The sequence below is a fragment of the Dromaius novaehollandiae genome, chromosome 12 (genome assembly GCF_036370855.1).
Source record: "Dromaius novaehollandiae isolate bDroNov1 chromosome 12, bDroNov1.hap1, whole genome shotgun sequence".
NCBI classification, from domain to species: Eukaryota; Metazoa; Chordata; class Aves; order Casuariiformes; family Dromaiidae; genus Dromaius; species Dromaius novaehollandiae.
This window is the reverse complement of record NC_088109.1, coordinates 6,293,538-6,311,034: the sequence shown is the minus strand read 5'-3', so window position 1 is coordinate 6,311,034 and position 17,497 is coordinate 6,293,538. Positions and strand designations below refer to the sequence as shown.

Below are 17,497 nucleotides of genomic sequence, written 5' to 3'. Positions count from 1 at the left end.
ATAAACTAGTGACCAGCTATCTGGATCACACGAGTAAATCCAGAATTGCCAATCTCCTTTCCCACCTGTTGCTTTGACTCTCTGTGGCATTTCGCATGTTCCTGTTGTAATATCCATCACATTTATTATTTTGTCCTCACTCTTAAAACCAAACATAGCACTGAATAGGCACCCATAAGCTCTTTTTCTCCCTCTCCTTCCAGTCACTTCAACTCTGTTTTTCTATTAACATCAGTTATACTGGGAAAAAAACTCTTCATCTTTAACATATATATGCCTGGTGCAGTAGGACCCAGATCCTTGCTGAGATTCAGGAGATAGCATAAAATGAATCTCATCAGGTACACCCACCTCTCCAATCTTTTTCTTTCCACACCCCTCTACAATATCTATTATGTTGCCCCATGTATTCTAAAGACATTCTTTATTCCTTTAGAACTAAATAGCAAAGAATATGCCTAAAAAATAGTTTTCTAACACACTATTAGAATCAAAACAAAATCCACTGATTTAGCCTCATTCAATACATTCCTTTAAACTTCCTACCTTTGCATCAGGAAAGGAGCACTTGTATAAGTGTTCCTACCTGTGCTTGCTGCATCTATTGCTCCTATCTTTAATCTGCTTTTCATTCTCCCTATTTCAAATTCTTGAATAGGGACTGTGCTTCCCTTAGAGCCCATCATGGTCTGTACACTGCCATAATACATAAATCAGTAGTAACAATGATCCTGGACTTCTGTATCTCTGAGCCACACACCATTAATTCCAAACACAAGAAAACATTCAAATGACATTTATATACATGCGTGCCCAAATCTGAACAGCATTTCTTTTCCAAAATATGAATGTATGAACAAGAGCAAGATGGCAGTGCTATGGAGAAATATGTAAACTAATTCAGGTACTATACATAGTACAGCCATTCTAACATGGCACTCTGCCTGGACTAATCTGTATTGATTCTCAGCACAAGTAATTACTCGCTTTAAATACATGTACCATGGATAGAGCTGTGCTGATTTGATGAATGAGCTGGCCTGTTCAGAGACACCTCTGCACTATACTCTGTCATATCATGTAGATATGACCATCACAACTAGACCTCCTACATGACAAACCTCCATCAACAAGGAATGGCTTCTGGAGGATTGGTAAGTGTATTTGAGAGAGGCTGGCAACTTCCTCACTTGAAGATCTGTGTACATCTGCATGGCTGGTGAACTGCATCACACCAGTCACTAATCCCCACAAATGCCACCTGCCCAGCCTCACTGTAAATCTCCATACTCATGTCCTGCCAGCAGTTCTGCCTAGGGCCACAAGCTCTGCTCAGCTTTCAGTCATGAATGTGCCAACTGAGGTATCCATCTTTATCCAGCTGTTTTGTAGAGTGGTTATAGAACTGTGTATTATGGGAAAGAACAGCATAGAAAGGAAATGGCAAATTAATGGTCCCAACGCTATTAGCCCTGCTGCTCCCATTTAAAAAAGACACATGGTGCTAATCAACTTGTACTGAAATGAGTATTCAAATCTTTCGAAGTGCCGTAAAATCTGTCTTTTCTTTATTCAAGCAGAACAAAGGTTTTATGTTCTCCTTAGAAAGCCAGCAGCAACAAGTCCAGAACATATAATCAAACTATAACATACAATGTATGCAAAGTGTTGCTTGGAAGCTAGCGGTGATTTCCTCAGCAGGCAAGACACTGTTCTCCCTAATTCCAGGGTCTGCTGAGATTCTGGCTGAAACAGCAGTAGCAAAGCAAGGTTTTGAAAGGAGGAGGCATTCAGAACTCAAAATTGTTCTGGTAAAGTTTCAGTTCAGTCTGGCTGTATACACCCTTTTATCTGACCTTGTTCTTTTATTATTCAATTTGAATTAATCAAAAAGAGGGAGCATTTAAAAATACATGATTCTTGCTGCATCTAAGAGATGAGTTTGGTATATTCAGGAGTCAGAAGATTACAGAGTTGATCACAGCTTCTTGCTCCTCAGCAGTCCAGCTTCTATCTAAATTAAAGCTGCCATGACCTTGCAAAACATTACACAGCCAGCAGGAAAATACACACTGTAGATTTCACTACATCTTCCTCTTCTCCTACCACTGCAAGTTCTCTACACCACCTTTAACATTCTCCTTGTTTCTTTATGCAGAGAAGGACAGAGAAAAAGCAAGGGCAGTAAAATCAACACTGAAAATGATGCTCTGTTGGTTAGAGTAACAAGCATTTGAAACAGAAGTTCTAGGGTAAGAACCTCAGGAATAACAAAATCTGGAAGGCTGTTTGCACTGGTGTTTCACTTGTGATAGCTGATATTAAAGCAGAGCACAAGAAGGGAGTAAATCATGCACATTATGCAATTTATGTAGATTGTGGTGGGAACAGGTTGTGAATGCTTCGTGGCCATTGTGAGTTAAATTACTCCTGAACAGAGGGCCTCAGCATCAGCCAAAATATCTCCTAGCATAAACTACGTAGTATTGTACAATCAGACAATGGGATCCTGAGACAAGTTGCAGACTCATGGGGTTTTTATATTCTAATTATCAGGTCATATTAGAAGTAAAAATGAAAAATAATGCTTTTCCGAGGAGAAAATGCACTAGTTAGATACCTACACAAACTGACACACCCTCAGGGAAGCAACTGCAGATAACTGACAAAGCTAACACATAACTGAAGTCCATACTTGGTAGCTCTGATACAGTTCTAGGTTTGCATTTTGATATGGTTGCAGTCTTGGAATTTGTATTTCTCTGTGCTAGAACTTCCCACCGTCACATCTGACGTATCCTACGAGGGACTAGGATGTCAGTGATCATGTGACTTAACACAGGTGCCATTACACGCCACGCACAGTATACATATATATATCAAGGCATGTATATATAACAACTAAATTAGTCTGAGGATCTCTAGTTAAAATCCTCCCAAATTAAACATAGAGAAATATTATTAACAGGTATTTCACTGCGATGTTTTGAGTCCTTGTTACTAGAATTCACTACTGCCATTGGCCTAAGACCCAGATATACTAATCTTCAAGAAATACCACAAACTCATCTATCTTCCAGGGCATCTGTGGGAAAATATGCTGGGTTCAGGAAGGTTATCTAATATTCTTTTAATAAAATTCCATAAACCATCATACATTTAAAGAACAAAAAGACTAAGACCAATTCTGACAGAAAAAAGCCCCAAAACCTATGGGTCTACTGCAATTGCCAGTTCAACAAACTGGTGGTAGCTGCAAATAACCATTTCAATTACTACGAAATTTGTTAAGATCACTGGTTGTTAAAAGCCATTATAAGCACAGTAACTGAGTATCGTGTGCAAGTCTGCTGCCAACAACTTAAAACTGCGTGAAACTTTGCTGTAAAAAGGTTTAGGCTTGCAATACAGCCTGAAGATACAAATCGTTAACTATTTTTGTACCTCACTGAGAACAGAAATTGATTTTTGAAAAGAGTGATTGTTGGTCTGGAGTTTGTTATTTTTTTCCTTTTGAAATTGACAGCAGTTCAGATTCTTGAGCTGCTGATAGCCTCGGAAAGAAGCCAGGGGACTCTGAGCATCTTCAACACAATACTGAGGAAAATAAGCTCTATTTGAGTTAATTTGGGGCCTACAGGTTAACTCAAACCACAGTAAGGTTTTTAATTCAGTAGCAGCAAAATATTAACTCTACACAGGACATTTTTCCTGTAACTGGAAATTTAAGGTCTCTTCTTAGAATTCAAACCACTACGGATTCATAACATGTTTCACACCCAAAAATACATGCTATGTTTGGAGGTTTCACGACCTCTAGCTACACGTACATGAGCTTGACTAAATGACGATGAAGAAAGAAGGTTTTTACTTGTCCTCTCATATATAACCTAAAGAAGAGAACTGATCAAAGTTCATAAGACTGAATGAATAAAAGATAAATTCAGGCAGAATAATAGGACATATATCAGTTTAACCATCAGAAATGCTGGACGTTTGGCCACAGGTGTTTTTAAAACTAGACTTTGCAATAGTACCATAGCATTACTAGTACAGTGTGGCTTCATCCTGGTCACAGCTTTTAGTACCAAATATTGCAAGCCAAATGCTTACAGTTTAACTTGAATCAAAATATAAGTGTGAATAAAACAAATCAACATGGACAGAGTGGGGAAGAAAGTACAGAGACATAAGCAATTTCAACATACTTAAAAGTACTTGAAAGTAAACATCAAATAATATCCGTGGCAAGAAACTACATAGCATACTATGACTTCTTGTTCTCTACATTCCAGGAACATACTGTTGCTAATGGTTACTGCTGTTCTTCCACCTTGTCAATAAACATCACTGCACATATATATTCTGCAAAATTTGGAAAGATAAAAACCCTTGAGGGAAGTATTTCAAAAAGTATTATATACTTACTGAAAATGCTCTTAATTTGTTTGTGAATGTGCTAAAATACCTTTCAATTTAGCAGTTCAGGACATCTGAAGGGAAGAAGGGGCCCTCCATCCTTGGAATTGATGTAGGGAAGCACATTATGAGATAATTGCTACTTTTGACTACTCATAGCTGAAAAGTAGCCTTTTAATCCAAACTTGATAACTGGCATTTTGAAAGCTTCACCTTTCACAAGTGCACTCTTTTGGGACACAGCAACCACAGCACTACATTTCCCGTGGGTTGGGAGAACACTGCATTTTCCTGGGAAAGGGCGTCTTTATTAAAGCATTCTAATGTGTAGGGCTGTAGCAGACTCTTGAATAGAAAGAGGATTAACTGCTGCCAACACATTGTTGAAAGGAATGTACTGCAGTACTTGTTGCATTATTTCATGATTTGGAAACTGAAGAACAGATTCAATCTATTATAGGAAGGTCCCTTCACATCCCCTCTCTGATTTGGAGCAGTTTCCAAAACATTTTTCTTTCACAAAAAATCAGAGAAGACCACCTCTTGAGGTCAGTTCTCTGTCTCTTCATCCAGGAACATAGCTGGCATTGGCTATTTACTCTGCGCCAGATTTTGTGGGGAGCAAAGGGAAAACAAATTTAAGCTACTAAGCAGGAGTGATGGTGCTACTGTCCAGTAGCCTTTCTTACCTGTTCTGGCATGCTCATTTCACACCTATGGATTTTTCACACCTACTCTGTGTTTACCTTGTGAACCTTGTTACTTAGCTCCCTGTACAAAAGCATACAGACCTGAGCATTCGTGCTGCACAGCCTTCCCATCATTTCAGTAGAGAAGCCCTAATCTCTCTCAGGTATCCTTATTCCTATGTTAAGGTGAGTTTAAGTTTTCCATCAAAAGATGTGTTTTCTAAATTCCCATCTTTCTTTCTGTCTCTCACTGCACTTAATGCATTTCAGCATTCTCTAATTTCTATACATTGAGCGTATTATCTTGGGTATTGCCTATTCAAATGCACTCTAGTATTATGTGCAAATGAACAAGTTTCATTTCCATTAACAAGTCTCTAGGAAAAGAATTCTACATTCCGTAATAAACTGCCTAGAGGGACTATGGAATCTTCTTCCTTACAGATCTTTTAAGAACAGGTTAGAAAAGCATGACACAGATACAGTTGCTTTGATACTGGCATAAGATGACAGACAGCATAATCTCCTAAGGTTTTTCCAGCTCTTCCAGTCCTCTGTTGCTTTGGTCTAAACTTAAAGAGGTCAGACATTGCTTTGATATCCCATCTGACTAAACTATAAAACAGAAGTATAACCGCAGCTTACGCAGATATACAGAAACTTGAGCAGATATTAACTCAGTTCTGAAACTGACGGGCTTCAAATTCCATGTACCAGGATCCTCTGTGGATGCCTGAACAACAAGGCATCCAAGGTTCTGGATGAAGACAATCACACTATGGACTGTCGCATTGTCAGATGCTTAGTCAACTAGCTAGCAATCATAAAATCAGCCTTGTGTGGAACAGACCCTAATGCTGCAGTAGTTCCAAACACACTGGAAGGCTGAGATGTTTGCCAGAGGCACATAGATGAGTAAAGTGATATTCTTTTTATCACAGAGATCAGAGGCAGCTGCTTATCTAACAAAGAGTATCTGTGACACCTTCTTCACTGAAGAGAGTGTGGCCAGCCATACAAATGTAGAAGTGGCTTAGAAACAACTGTTTTGAATTATTTCCCCACCTGCAGTATTTGTTCTCCATTGTCTGAATCACTTCAGTTTTCCCACTGTCTGATATATAGAATCTTAAGAATTGAATGCTGAGGTGAACTTGACCCTACATCCTTCCTAGGCAGCAGAGTGCTGTGAGTTCTTGCTCAAGCTAATGCCTCCTTATCCTCCTTCAGATGATGGCTCTTATGACTGGTAGCAGCTTTAAGGGATCACCCAGGTACTGAAATTACTCTTTTAGTTCTATCCAACCACTAAGTGCTGCTGAACAGCACAGAAGCTTTTCTGCACTGTAATATCTTCCAGAGAGTTACAACATTTCCTTGCAGTTGTCTAATTTGTGCTAATTTTTGTCCAGTTTGGAAGAGAGGCTGATCCATTCAGAGTGTAACTCAAAGGAAGAAAAGGAACAGCTTAGGAGCAGCAAACACTTTTGAAAGACTATTGCGATGAAAGTGAGCGAAGGGAAATACAGAAAGCTTATTTCAAACAACAATATATAGAAGAACAATCAGTGATATTCCAGGGAAGACTCCACTGCTTGAGCCAATAGTCTCCAGTTTACTGATCAGACAAGCTAAAACTCTCAGAAAGTAATCAATAAAGGCAAAGAGAAGGCAAGTTCACTAAAATTACATGCTCCCTACCTTTTTTAGAATATGGAGTGGTTTTCTCTTACAGTATTAATCACAATATACAAAACGCTCAAGACTTGAGACTCTATTCTCCACTGCCTTACACACTCACATGATGAAATCTTTACAAAATCTATGCTGAATGCTAAAGGTTGTAAAAAACAAAAGGTTAACAGTTTAATTTGTAAACTTTATAGCACCTCGTACTAAAATAAATGATTATAAAAGACTACAGAGAATCTGCCCCACAAAACACACGGAAACATTAAACACATTAGGAGAACTTGCCCTGATCACTGCATACTCTCTGATCTATGTATTTAGCACAATTAATATCCTATACTATTATATTTTTAAAAAGTTCTTTAAATCCCATTCTGTCATGCTTATATAACACAAAATAGGTCACACACAATAAATAATACTTCATTGTGTGAAAGAAACATTTGGGATTATTTACATATTAAAGTACCACTCAGCACAAACAAAGATGGCAGCTCCTGAATGGCTCGTTCACATTCAACTAAAATTCAGTGGGTGAAAAAAGATGGCAGTTTATCCAGTTCTCCGGCCATTAGGTTTCTGAATCACCCTTTACTAAGGCTCTTTTATTAACTGTGAGCATGGCTTTCACTGGGTATAAATGATTATAAGCCTGCATCCTTTGACAGTGGCAGAGTGGCAAAAAAAGACACACATGTAAATGAAACAATGAGCTCCAGCACTTTGAAATTGACTCTTTAGAACAGAACACAGTGAACTCTAAGTTTCCTAGTATGCTTAGCAAATCTATCAGTAATAACTGGCTACCTCCCAGGATAAGGTTAACTGAACTGCTGTCTATTTCAAAAAAAACCAAACCAAACCAAAACACTTCTATAACCTTTAATAAAATGAACCTTAAAAGGATCTTCTTGTAACTTCACTAATTAACTTCACTAATCAATAGTATACTTACTACTCACTTTGTGTCCTAAGCTTTCTCTTCCCTTCTCTGTCATTTTTCATAATCTCTTGACATAAGAAAACATACTGAATGGTACAGTCTTCTCTTAGGCAACGGATACAGGAACATTCTATGTATTAGTGACATGAAGGCTATAAAATGGTTCTCAGTCTTAAAACATAAATAAATCATCCCGTTCTGTTCCTTACAGGCATATATATTAAAAGGTGGCTGACAAAAAAATAAAAACTTTCTAAGGTTCACTGAGTGAATAATAATCTACAGAATGAAGAAGAACTCTCATTAGAAGGGAGCCTAACTCAGGCAAGACTTGGATAAATAAAGTTGTTGGAGTCTTCTCCCTTTTTACAGGAAATGAACACATATTTTAACAGGGAAAACCTTCCCTTATAAACGTAAGCACCAGACTACATTACATATGCATTGCCTAAACGAACTCATATGACTCAGACTGCATATTAAATTAATTCTGCTCTTATTTGCATCCATATTATACAATCTGGAACCCTTCTAGGAGTGAAGAAGCATTTAGAAGGCACACTGGTTAACTACTTGATATATGAATGCTCCTGCGGCTCACTACCCTGCAGAGCTCTGGGTACACAGTGATGGCATAGGAAAACATGCAGTGAAAACATTAATACCATAGAGTAGACATATATCTCATTCCTTAGAGAAGAACAATGACCAAGAATAAAGGATTATTTTCACATTCTTTTCCTTCTAGATCCTAACATTTGGAAAACTAAAAACGGGTCAATTGTGTCAGTTTCCCAAAGCAGTGGTACACCTTTAGTCCCCAAAAGTATATGTTCCTTGAAAAGAAGAGAAAGAGTACAAGTGCCAAACTCTCACTGAAAGTAAGCAGGAGCTTGGCAGCTCATACACTTACGCTTTTCTGAAAGTTTTACATTCAAGACTGACAAAGGCTCCAAAATCTGTGTACTGTACAAACCTCTCCCGCAGTAGACACCTTTTAAGGTGTTCAAAGTTCCATGTGAACTCAGAAAAAGGAAATATAACACATCCACACGTTTATGAAAGTGCTCAAAATAACCCTTGCACATATTCCCGGATACTGACTTGTAGCCTCAAACCATCAATGCTTAGTGATTGGAAAGGTACATTTCAGCTTTTAGAAGATAATAAGAAATCATAATGAAATTCCTCTCAAACCGCTGGAATTCTCTTCTGGAAAGCCACCTAATTTTATACTTTCTCCCCACCCCTCCTTTTTTTTTAAAGTAGCAGACAGACTATTCTCACAGGTCATGTCAGTGTGAATCACCTGGCTAGAACATCATGCACAGTTATCAAATGTTTATCTCTTATGGCGTATTTTCTGTGAACACATACCAGAATGAATTATCCCTATTTGAGCCACATTTGCTACTACTCAGCCTAGTTCTTCTTTCCTCTTGAAGTCCTGACAGGATACAGTGCTGTATGTTGCTCCTTTTATTATCTATTATGTATTTTTACAGTTTTATCAGATTTAAAGGTAAGATTAAATTCACCTTAAGAGACTTTCTCTGAGACTGCTAGTAACACTTGCTAATAATGCAGGTGTTTCTTGTGTCAACCCTTGTCTTATTAAAGTTAGCACTTAAGTTATTTGGATGTCATGCTGAACCAATTAGCTGCTAGTAAATACATACAGAGAGAGACTTATTTTTATAGCTATAAAGCGATAGATGCGCACTGAAGACTTATCACTCCAGTTCTCCACTATTTTTATTCAACCTCTTCCACTGAAGTCATGGCAACTTTTTCTCAGCCAAGCCTGAGAGTTTCATCCGAACTTTCTTGCACTATTCCACCCATCTCTGCTCTATAGCATTTTCGTACTCTCTCAAGTTATGGAAAGACTCCTTCGGTCTTTTTGAAGTTTTTTCTCTTCCCAACGACTTCTCTTTGAAGAAGTCATGCAGTAATTAAATCTCCTTTTTCTTCAACTTTTGTCTGGGTGATATAAATCAGTTCAGCGCTCAGACTGTTGCAACTTAGAACTGAAAGCACCTACAAAAAACGTCAGCCTCGTGGCTCCCAAATTTTGTGTTGAACCTTCTATACAGTCTGTAGAATAGCACTGAACTGTTCATCCTTAATGAAATGTCTATATAGTAAGAACTACAGGCCAGAGACAGAACTGAAAACCATTCCGTAATTTTGAAAATAGTCCTTCAGGGTGAGCCCTTGGCTACAGACTCCTATATCAAATGAGTGATGGTAACCTCTTACCCATTCCACACAGAACATTTATATATGCCAATATAAAACCATGCCCTGATTGGCCAAAAATATGACTCTCTCTCTCTCCATACTTCTCACACTCTCTGGCCCTCCTCCTAAGTCCTAACTACAAAGAAATCTGAGAAGTGAAATTCCAAAGGAGCTACGGCACAAGGTAGAAAAGAATAGCTAATAGGCCAAAAGAGAAAAAAGAAAACTGCAAATGTGATAATACTAGTTCAGTGGATCTGATCTTAACTCTTAACTCTCAAGCTATTTTACAACATCCTGAGTCCTTTTTTCCCATTAACAACTATTGGATCTTCATAAAATACAGCACTTACAGCATGATTCCTAATTAGATAAATTAAGATAAATTCTGCTGCCTCAATCTTCCATTTGTAAACTAAGAACAATACTCAGCAGAATTGAAATAATAAAAAATAGCTCTGGAAGGAACTTCAGGAGAGTACCAGCCCTTTCCCTTTCCCCACTGCAAGACAAGCACACCTACATCATTGCTTCAAGGCCCAGTGATTGATATTACACAATCTTTATAGGAAATCCATGGCAATGTTTAATGAGTCTGACTCAGGAAATCCTCATGATACTGAAGCTATATTTCCATGCTGCCACATAAGAATATAACTTTTTGTCCTTACCAGTGGAAAACAGACTTGTTTCTCAGTCCCTTGGTAGCCATCCCTCCTCAGCTTTCTGTTTTCCCTACTCTGCAATCCCAATTCTTGTATGTGGTCTTCCAGGTTTTGGATCACTCCTGTTGCTCAAGCTCATAATACTTTTGCAGATAAGTATGCCTTACTAGCCCCATTTGAAACCTAGGCCTATACAGTCTCCATACACTTGTAAAAGGTCTGGGACACAATGACACAGGTCGCCTTCTGCCTGTTATTTCCTTTATGTAGCCCATCTCTACAAAAGAGGAGTGCCAACAATTATGATGGAAAACAATACTGCATAGTTCTCATGGGTGAAAGTTACTTCCCCTTTGGTTTTGGGAGCTTGTATAAATTATCCCTGTGACCAATAACCCCTACAATGGGAGAAGGCTTAGAGGGTGAGATGCCCCATGAAGTTCAGGAATACTGCAGGATGTGGCTCATTAGTCACAGCTGTTGCACAGAGAACTGACTTTATCTCAACACGAAGGGGACCAGAGAACGACCTTTGTGTTAGATATGCAGCTGTATCTGTTGAGTGGATCAACTTGTGTAAATGCTTCTTCCTGAGTTTATCAAAAGAATGTGAACGTCTCCCTGAGTTAGCCAGACCAGCATGGGGGAAGTGTATCCATGGCTGAGCCCAACAGAATTTCAAAGAGAGTAACAGGCTTGAGCTGGCTTCAACCCATGTATTCCTTCCTGTCGACTGGGGATGCCAACCGTTGTGATGGTGAACATACATATTATAGAAACCGGTAATGGGGATCGCATTGGTGTTGTCACTGAACTGTATATTGCAATTGCTTTATTTTGCTAAGTGCATACACTTGCACTGCGATTTCAGTATATTGCTGTATCACTCTACTAAATCAAAAATTCCATGTAACATTAAATACCTTCAAAGTACACTTTTGTATTAAACACCACACTCTCCACACGTGGAATATCTACGAACCTGGTCAGAGAGTACTGGACTCTGACAATCCTCCTTCAAAAACTTGCTGATATGAAACTCAAGAAAGTATCCAAGAGCAGTAAAAAAAAAAAATTTAACATTGAAGGAGTGTGAGAAGCTTTTCTAGAACAGGAATGCCATCATACATACTCAAAATTTCTCTGGAACCAGATAGCTGAGTCAGAGTGCTGCACACACACCCATCAGAACTGCACAGCACTATAGACAGCTTTACTGTTGCTGGTACCTGATGCCCAAGCTAGCTGAGTACTGCACTTTCTCCAGAGAATGTCACTGCACTGTGCAGATTCATCCTAAGGGCCGAAAGAGGGTCTGAAGGAAGATAAAAAGGGCTAGAATTTGCTTCTGCTTCAACTAATGAAATCACTAAGCATATCTTTAAACAGATGTAGGAACATTACCACTCTGTTTTTAATTCAAAAAGCGTTTGCTTCCAGCCTGCTGTAGAAGAACAGATACATTTATATATTTAAGAGAGTTTCTTATATTTTTTAAGTTAAAAATTCTTATTTTGTCCTGCACTGGGAGGGATGTGCAGTGCTGTCCCTACCTAGCAAAACATCAGATGTGACTACAGAGCAAAGAAGGGAGTAGCTCCAAGAATGATGCTTCTCCCAGAGGTAGAAGACAGCCTTCTGCCCTACATCTAGTTGTCTGAGATCACACCAGGAAGGCTCATTATGACAAACATCTGTTAGGTGCAAAGCCCAAGTCCAAGTGAATCTTTTTCAAAACAATAGAAGATCTTCCAAAAAAAAAGCATTTGTTTGCTGCATTTTCTGCATCCCTCTTTTGAGCACTTAAACTGACTAAAAAACTAAGCAACTACCCTTTCTGTTAATGCCATGAACCTACAAAGAGATCAGGCTATAGCTGGTAAATGCTCTTAAAAAAAACCCTCACCTACATTCTTTTCTTCAGGGTAGCTACTGAAGTGGAAGAACTGGCTTCAGGCAGAAATCTACCACAGACGGCATCTTGCATTTGGTAGTTCTAGAAGATTTAGACATTTGCTTTGATACAAATATAGGAAACCATATGTAACAAAGGTATATGACAATGGACACTGCCAAGTTATAAGTGCTTGGGATACTTAAGATGACTATATTTCTACAGAACAGCTCCACTCTGAATCTGTTGAAGGTTAAAATAGATCTCTTCTACAGGTTTAAAGAAGGTATTGTGGCCTTGATTTGTGACCAGAAAAGTTAAGAGGAGCTGTGTCAGCAAATTAAAAGGGTGCAAGATCAAGCCATGTGAGAAGTTACTTTTAAGACTGAATACTATTTGGATAAAACTATCAAAGTCCTTCCCCTTCTCCCCCCCAGAACAGGGAGCCCCTAGCCATTGATTAAATAGTGATTCCAATAAAGCAAAGACTTCCACATCCCTTGTCTGTCTTTTTTATTGAAATTGTAACTCTGGAAGAAGGGGATGATCTCACTTACATATTTGCACAAAAACAGGCATGACAGAAAGGAGGCCTCCCTATAGAGGGCTTCTCTAAGTAACAAAAATTATCAATATGAAATTAATTTAAACCCTAACAAAGTCAGAATAAACATTCCTGTTTATTTTAGCATGTTCCACTATTGACTGCCAAAAGGCAAGCTTGTCATGGCATAACTAAGGTTGTGCTATTTTAGAACTTTCAAATATTTTTAACTCTTTCTATGCAAACTGTGCTCTCTCAAATATTCCTTTGCCTGCCTCATCAAAATGTGCATTTTAAAGATACCTGTGCATATGTTATACCCCATACAGACACACACACACTCTCCCACATTAATAACAATAATGAAGTCGTTCTTAATGTCAATGATTCTTAAGAAAAATATGAAATATTAAAGTGTTTAGCACTATTTAGCAAAACAGGGTGTCTGACCCAGCAGCCTTTCAAGCATATTATTCTGCTCCTTATGCCTTCCAACTATCAGTAGGTAATTATATTATTACTAAAATTTTAACAACTGTGTAGTTAAGGGGTATTTCAAATAGTGCACCTATGATCTTTTCTACAAAAACACAATTTCTATTTTTGCCAACATTGCAGGCAATGCAATTCTATCTTATCATACTAACCATTTTTACTATATCAACCCAACACTACAAATTCCCAACAGACATTCTAAGTAGCATACAGTAAAATAAATGTTTTATGAACTGTATCTGGACTGAAACAATATTGGATAAAGTATAAATGGTATCATTCTAAATAACTAGGAAAATAAAAGACAATTTTTTCATGGCACACTCACAATCAGAAAAACAAAAGTTTATTATTAACCAAAGTACCCATGTCTAGTGCAGATGTGTTCATAACACTTAAAAATTACCTTTCCAAAGCATAAAGGTGCAACTCCTAACACCGTACTTTTATCAGGAAGACTACAAATTTCCATTATAACAGCCTGTTTTCAGATAAACCTATGTCTATTCAGAATTCCAATGACTGAGCAAAAGTTTTATGATAATTGGTTTCAAAAGTATTAATGGAAATTTTTGACTGCACCCAAAACCCAGGCATAAGAAGAAACATTTACTGCAATTATCTGACAGCCTTATCTTTGAAGAAAAAGAAAAGCATGTATATCCAATGTTCAGTGTAGACTTCTTCAGTATCCAGATGAAATCTTTCCAGATTTCCCAGTCAATATGCTCTAGCACTGCATACTTACTATATGGAATTTGGGGAACATCAGAAGGAACAAAACACCTGGGGGACTGGGAGTTAGGGAGACTGGAAGATAGGCTAGGCTGAGACAATCCGGACAAGAAGGCTGGTCCTTCTCAAATTAGCAGACAGGCAGAGGGAGATGAAGAAAGCAGAGAGAGGGAGGAAGAACAATTTGTGATTAGCTGGGCAAGGAATCTAGGGAGAAAGGAAAAAACACTTAGCTAAAACTGGAGACCAGTTGGCATCTCAGGATCCTGAGAATGTAGCTGAGTCTGGGGCATCTGCAGCAGGCTAGATAAAATGACTAGGACTGTAAGTGGAGACAAGAAATATACCTGATTAAAGACAAGTCAGAGGACAACCTGAACTGTCCAGGCAAATAGCCTAGGATGAATTGTAATATAAAGAAGAGATAGCACTTGCAAATACATTTGAGAAGGGCAGGATTAGACATAACCCTGGGGAGGGATACTAAACGGGATAGTTGTGGTGAGGACACTGGCAAAATATTGACAAGGGAATAATAAATCAGCTGAGGAGATAAAAGACAGGAACTGAGATAGCTCACCAGTGTCCTAGAAGCATGCTAACATCTAGGTTCTACCAGAACTTATCTGATAAAGTGTCTGGACCTAAGATGAGAAATATGAGAAGTGAAAAGCTGATTTGCATACACAGGGAGAAGAGGCTAGAACAAGAACTAACAATCAAAAAGCTCACCCAGCATCGTAGAAGCCCATACTTATAGCCTTCCTCTATCTTAAGGCATGTAAACTTTTCTACCAAGAGAACTCCCTAACCATCAAGCTTCCTGCTATTCTGAAGTAAATGGATTCAGGAGAGGCTTTCACTCTCTCCTGTTAATACTATGTATAAACAATTAAATACTTATTGGCATAAAGACTGGAAGTGGATGGTCTATTAAAGTATCAGAGTAATCTGCCTCAATCCTTCCTGTCTTGGAGTATCCATTTCAACCTAACCTCCTCAAATAGGTACTGAGACAGAGTCAGAAAATGATTCTGTAAACCTCTGCCTAACGCACTCACCTGAGAAGCAGAACATGTGGATCCCAGTCTCTACTCCATGATTATTTAATCTTTTATACGAAGTAGAGCAGGTTCAAGAGAAAAAGGCAAAAACCCCATCCTAGACAGGACACTTCAAGAAACTGGAACATCCAATTTCTTGCATGCAGAAGATGACTTACCTATCTCTGAAGTGAGCCTTCTATATACTGAATCACTGGAGCAAAGGAGATAGAACATTACTGCTTTTTTGAATCATTCCCTTAAATTTTCATGCAAGTGCACAAAATGAAATGTTTTGTTTCAATTCAAATGGAAATTACTTGCGTCAAACAAATTTTATAGTAAGTGTCTTCATTTAAGTGAGATTTTTTTTTAATCTTAATCTTTGGACGAAACTGACTTATGCTGATTTTCTCTGTTTCTGAACTGAAATAAAATAATTTCCACAACTCTAGAGAATCTACTGCTAAGCAATATGAAAAACCAGGTCTTGGGCTTCTCATATTAAGCCCCTTTAATCTCTCTGTAACTCAGATCCCCTTCTGTAAGAAGAGAATAATTTCAATTTACAGTGTTTTTGTGAAGATAAAGGAATGTGGAAATAATCCAAGAAATTTATGATTACAAAGCCATTGACACCATGAGCACCCAGAAAGCCTTGATAAAATTAATAACTTTGTCAGCAGAGCAGCAGTTTAGTAATACTGAGAATATAAAAGATAGGACAAAGAACAAAGAAGAACAATAAAATTCTGATTAGCTGGACAGTGTTTGCTCCCTATCTATCCTCTAGCAAAAAGGAAGTAGTTCTCCTGAAAAATGTTATGCAGTTATTTAACTAAAGATGATCTTATTCCTAAAAAGCCGCACTGACATTCAACTTAATGTTGAACAGACAACTTTACTTCTAGTATTTCCTAATAATCAATTACTTGATTTTGCAACTCTTAATGTCAATTTTTCTGCATAATAAAAAAAGTTGTGTAAAATAAAATTTAAAACCATGGGAAGTTCATTTCCCTAGTTTAGTATCTTATTAAAACACCATCTTTCCAGCAATATTAAGAAACTGGCTTAGCATTTTGAGACCTATCCCATTTACTTCTTTCAGCTGAAACCAGGCAAAGTCTGTGGTTTCAAGAGAAAACCAGATGAAGAGCTCATGTGAATTCAAACAAAAAGCTGTTTTCACACAGCCTCTTGTGAACTGAGCAGGAACGAGCAAGGCTGGCACAGCTCAATGTTCTCCTGCAAGACATGCACAAAGGGCCTAGTTCTGAGAGGGGCTGAAAGTCTCCGGGTACTGAGCACTGCAGGATCAGGCCCAGATTGCTAATGACTTTTCATAGGACAGTGGGGATTAACTACAATATGACTCCTGCAGTCATTTGCACCCTGAATGAAACAGGAAAATCTTTTTGACTTTGCAAGGAAAAGGTTTGTGCCTTTTCTTTTCTGCCACAAACAGCCCTTTTTCTTTTCCCTAGACCAAAAAAAAAAAAAAGCTTTGTCTTACTAGGCTTTACTTGGAAATGCTGAGGATGTGTTACTCCCTCCAGAGAATGACAGGCTAACAACTAGACCTTCTTTAGCAGAGGACTAACTTGTTGCTCTAAAGCCAATAAAAGAAACTACTGAGGTGGAATCAACCTCAGTACCATGTGTCTTCTCTCTGTCCAGCTCCCTTCCCATGCGCTAGAAAGCTTAAGTCCCAGACCACTGTGACACACCAGAGCAATAGCAATCATACCAGTGTGCTCTTTTGGTTGCCCCCAATGCTGCCTGACAATTCCTTCACCTAGGAAAGTACATGGAATAATAGAGCAGAGTATCTTCTCTCTATTCTGCCTCCCAGGATAGCAAAACAGCCTAATTGACGACCACAGCCGTCTTTCATGGGTATTCTTTAACATATGTAAAATGATCAACATCTCTATTATTACTGCAGCTATTACTATTCACTGTTTAAAGTTTAGATGCCAAAAATTATATGTGCCATACCTTAGAAATATGAAAATTTTTCTTAGAAAGACCTTTACCACGCTATCTGATTACGACGAGAAAAACAGTAGGTAAAATGGACATAAACATAGTAAAGTGGACATTTCCTGACTGCCAATATGAAATGAAAACT

General features: G+C 38.2%; 1 protein-coding gene across 1 annotated transcript in view; it reads right to left on the bottom strand.

The window, feature by feature from the left end:
• SLC6A11 (solute carrier family 6 member 11) overlaps positions 1–17,497 on the bottom strand; it is a 113,198-nt gene that overhangs the window by 84,669 nt on the left and 11,032 nt on the right. The gene's annotated exons all lie outside the window — the stretch shown is intronic.